The sequence below is a fragment of the Penaeus japonicus genome, unplaced genomic scaffold (genome assembly GCF_977035675.1).
Source record: "Penaeus japonicus unplaced genomic scaffold, GWHDUDI00000001_assembly GWHDUDI00000013, whole genome shotgun sequence".
Classification (NCBI taxonomy): domain Eukaryota; kingdom Metazoa; phylum Arthropoda; class Malacostraca; order Decapoda; family Penaeidae; genus Penaeus; species Penaeus japonicus.
In genome coordinates, this window is record NW_028234415.1 from 3,948,784 (window position 1) to 3,953,783 (window position 5,000).

At 46.9% G+C, this 5,000-nt stretch overlaps 1 protein-coding gene across 18 annotated transcripts in view; it reads right to left on the reverse strand.

The window, feature by feature from the left end:
- CASK (peripheral plasma membrane protein CASK) overlaps nt 1-5,000 on the reverse strand; it is a 434,258-nt gene that overhangs the window by 67,026 nt on the left and 362,232 nt on the right. The window lies entirely within an intron of this gene.

Here is a 5,000-nt window from a genome sequence, read left to right on the forward strand (position 1 = left end):
GCGGGCGGGCGGGCAGTGGGCAGTGGGCTTGGGGGGTTGAGGGGTTGGGGGGTGGGCTTGGGGACTAAGGTCTGGGTGGTCAGGGGAAAGAGAGGGAGGAAGAAGAAGTGGCTGTGGGTGGGTTGTGGGCGGGGAACTGAGGTTTGGAAGGTGGAGTAGGGCGAAAAGAGAGAGGGGGAAAAAAGGGGGGAGGGTGGCTTGTGGGCCGGGGATTGAGGGAGGTAGGAGAGGCAGGGGAGGGAAGGGTGGAAGGGTGGAAGGGTGGAAGGGTGGAAGGGTGGAAGGGTGGTAAGGACGAGTGTGTCAGAGAAAAGGGTTTGACGAAAGAGATAAGGAGGAGGATAAGGGAAACGCAGAGAAAAGAGAGATGGAGCCACGGGATAAAAATGGACCGTGGGAAGGAAGGGAAAATAAGAGACAGAAAGAACGTGTGTGTGTGTGTGTGTGTGTGTGTGTGTGTGTGTGTGTGTGTGTGTGTGTGTGTGTGTAATAGAGAGAGAATGTGCGTGTATGTATTTGTGCACCAGTGTGTGCGAATAGAAGCGTGAATGTAAGTGTACATGTAAGTGTACATGTAAATGTGTGCATGAGTGTGCGTGTTCGTATTCGTAATCGCATGTGTGTGCGTGTGCGTGTTCGTGTTCGTATTCGCATGTGTGTGCGTGTGCGTGTTCGTGTTCGTATTCGCATGTGTGTGCGTGTGCGTGTGCGTGTACGTGCAGCTAAAAGGAAAGGGGATAGTTTCCCAAGAGTAAAACTATTATACAAAGTTATGTGACAGTTTTGTGTAGCAGCGATAGCCAAACACACAGTGGACCCGTTTGAATGAATTATGGCCCGGGCACAATCATGGCCAATGGAAGAAGTTCCTGGGACATAAAAGGCAGAGGCCGTGAAGAGCTTTACAGATATATAACCAAGACGGCGGGTGTGGGTGTGGGTGTGGGTGTGGGTGGGGGTGGGGGTGGGGGTGGGGGTGGTGGTGGTGGGTAGGAAGGGCAGAGGAGGGAAGAGGATGATAAGGGAGACCACGAAAGGAAGAAAAGGTCGAAGGTTGGGGTTGTGAAAGGGGGTGAAACAGAGGGGACGAAATAAATAATGACAACACAAGTAATAGCAAGAGGAGAAATTGGCATGGCTTATAGTAGGCACACTGGTGGGGGGAGGGGGGAGGGGTAGGGAGGTAGCTATAAACAGCTTAAGCTTGGGGTTAGTGATACTTCACTCTCAGGGACGCACAAGTATGTAAGTGAAAAAAAAAAAACGAGTGTGGGGGGAGGTAGAAGGGGAGGGGGGTGGAGATATTGGAGGTTACGGAGAGAGGGAGGAGGAGGGGGGGAGGGGGTAAAGAGGTCATAGAGATATAAGAAAAAAAAAAGACACTACAATTAAGTTCAAGTAATGAGAGAGCCACGAACAGCTACACTATGAGAACCTCACCGAAACGGCAAGGCAAGAGCACGTCTCTCGAGGGGGTTAAGCAAAAGGTTCCTCCGAGGAGGTTGAAGGGCAAGACTTCAGAGTTTAAGCTGGCTGGAAGCGAAGGGCGAAAGATATATAATGATGAATAGATTCTCAAGGGGGGAGGGAGGTGGAGGCTGTGTGGGGTGAAGGGTGAGGGGGGGCTTGATTGGGAGTGAGGGGGGGGGGGGATACATGAGGCGGGTTCGGTGGGAGAGAATTTGACCTTTCGTCGGTTTGAGGAACGTTTCATGAGCTAACAAGATTCATCTCGTGGTGAGAGAAGTTTGTCACGAGAATAACTCGCAACATAAATGAATGAATGGACTGACAACTTCATCGTGACCTGTTCCTCAAACCGAGAAAGAGTGAGTTGCAATGTGAGCGACCTCACCGTGCTCTTAGACAGGGCGCCACACACTAGTCTACTCTTAAAATCATCTTAATTAATAAATAAATGTATCAATGTCTTATTAGTCATATTTCAAAATCATTTTGTAGAATCAATCAAACTATAAGCAAATCAATAAAAGTTAAACTTACATTAGTATAACAAAATGAAACATCTGGCTCACATAACACTATCATCATAAGTACAAAAAAATGCAAAACAAAATACAAAAAAAAAACAAAAACAAAATACAGACGCTGTATACACGTGCGCATGCAATGGAGTAAGGAGTCCGGACAGGTGTCATTCTACAAGCGAGTCCCAAAATCTACATCACCAAAGGACACATAAAGAACACCTGGGAAAAAGCCAACTTCCGACACGTGTATTAGAAGGTATGTTGGCAACAGTACCGACACAGATCCTACGGCAGGTACAGTGGTTTGTTAACAACAGTATTAGCAAGAATAAGTATATTAATGGTTAATATCTACAAATGCAAGAGATGACACTACTGGAGATACATTGCATTCATTCTGCGGTACATTCACCTTTATGTGTCTTGCATTTATTCTACCCCTACAGTTCACATTGGACAGTAACTGAATTAGGCAGAACAATGCTAAAAGAATTCATATTCAAAATGAGATACGCCTTAGAAGAGAAGGGTATTTATATACTATGTTCCTAGGCTCTAATGTTTGGGTTTAAAAATAGCATTTTCTGCTATTAATCTCACAAACAAACAAACAAACAAAAACAAAAACTATGGAGTTTATGGAGTCTGCTAATACGGAAATCCCTCTTAACAAATAAACAAGAACCCTATTAAAAATAATATAAAAGCTTAGCCCACATAAACAAAGCAAAACGTTGTACATGTAAATGCGACCTTCCAAGAAAAAAAAAGAAAAAAGAATGCCAGTAACAAAAACAAAAACAAAAACAAAAACACGACAGCTGACAAAATACCTCTGACAGGGCACGCAACCCTCCTACCCAGGCCCATCTATATCCGGGCCAACATTCCTTGGAAAAAGATACAGCAAAAATACAACTGTCTCCCTATATACAACAGTCTACCTAGCTCGCTGCATGTCACTGGCCAAAAAGACTGGCCAAGACCCACGCCCGCGACACGACAAATGGCCAAGCGGGCAAAGTCAAACACGCGGGTGGCAGCAGTCACCCTTTTCCCCTGCGTTTGGTATTCCGTTTCCAGCACCGATTCCAGTCCAGTCCCGTTATTGCACCTCCGCAGAACGACAAAGATTCCGTGGTTTTTTTTTTACCTTTTTTCTTTTTTTTAAGATATTATCTATCGACTGTTATCCTTTTCGCATTTATTTCTTTCCATCTTTTTTTTCTTTTTTTTCTTCCCTTTCTTATCCCTCTATCTCTCGATTTTTCCCTTTTCATATGTATCTATTGGTCTTTTTGTCTATTTCCTCCATGAGAGAGGAAGAGCCATCTATCGTCGAATAAAGTCAACTACCTTGCATCGTGCTCTTGTTCCTCTGTTACTTTTAACTAGTTACAATGTAACCATGAGTATGAGAGAGAGAGAGAGAGGAAGATATGAAGAGAAGGAGGAAGGAAGGGAGGGAGTGAGAGGGAGGGAGAGGGAGGGAGAGGGAGAGAAGAAGATATGAAGAGAAGGAGGAAGGGAGGGAGGGAGGGAGGGAGGGAGGGAGAGGGAGGGAGAGGGAGGGAGAGGGAGGGAGGGAGGGAGGGAGGGAGGGAGGGAGGGAGGGAGAGAGAGAGAGAGAAAGAGAGAGAGAAGAGAAAAGAGAAAATGAAAGAAGGAAGAGAATAAAAAGAAAAAACTGAAATGAGATACAGAGGAGAGAGAGGGAAGAGAAGAGAAAGAGAGAAGAGAGAAAAGATACAGAGAAGGAAGAAAGATAGAGAAGCGACGAGAAGAGAAGAGATAGAAAGAGAGAGAGAGTGAGACAACCAACGAAAAACAACAACGGGAGAGGCAAGGGTAGCTCCGTTTTATCTCCGCTTTGGAGTCGGGTTCCAGGTCTCACAGAAGGGACAGACGAGAGAGAGAGAGAGAGAGAGAGAGAGAGAGAGAGAGAGAGAGAGAGAGAGAGAGAGAGAGAGAGAGAGAGAGAGAGAGAGAGAGAGAGAGAGGGGGGGAGGGGGGGGGGGGAGAGAGAGAGGGGGAGAGGGAGAGAGAGAGAGAGAGAGAGGGAGAGAGAGAGAGAGAGAGAGAGAGAGAGGGAGAGAGAGAGGGAGAGAGAGAGAGGGAGGAGAGAGAGAGGGGGAGAGAGGAGGAGAGAGAGAGAGAGAGAGAGAGAGAGAGAGAGAGGAGTGAGAGTGAGAGAGAGGAGTGAGAGTGAGAGAGAGGAGTGAGAGTGAGAGGGAGAGAGAGGAGTGAGAGGGAGAGAGAGGAGTGAGAGTGAGAGAGAGGAGTGAGAGTGAGAGGGAGAGAGAGGAGTGAGAGTGAGAGAGAGGAGTGAGAGTGAGAGTGAGAGGGAGAGAGAGGAGGGAGAGGGAGAGAGAGAGAGGAGGGAAGAGAGAAAGAGAGAGAGAGAAAGAGAGAGAGAGAGAGAGAGAGAGAGAGAGAGATGGAGAGGGATATATATATATATATATATATATATATATATATATATATATATATATATATATATATATATATATAGAGAGAGAGAGAGAGAGAGAGAGAGAGGGGGGGGGGCTGCTTCTTTCTGTGCCAAAGTGGTCGGAGTCTCTCCCCGCTCCCTTTGGCTTTTGTGGCTAATATTTACAGAAAAGGAAGCGCAACCATCTGTCCTGTCCCAAAGCCCGTCCATGTTTCTGTTCTTGTTTTGTTTTTGTTTTATCTAGTACTTGGCTATTGTTTTCTATAACCTGATCTTTTCTTCGGTTGTCGCCCGGAGAAGTGGGTGTGGGTGTGGTGGGGTGTGGTGGGGTGTGGTGGGGTGTGGTGAGGTGTGGTGGGGGTGTGATGGGGTGGGGTGGGGGTAGGGGTGGGGTGGGGGTAGGGGTGGGGTGGGGTGTGATGTGTGCGATTGCGTAATGTGTGTATGTGTGTGAGTAATGCGTATGCGCATGTGTGCAATACGTACGTGTGTGCACCGTGTGTTTTAGTGTGCGTGTCCGTGCGCGTGCAACCATGAAAGTTTGCACACGAGCA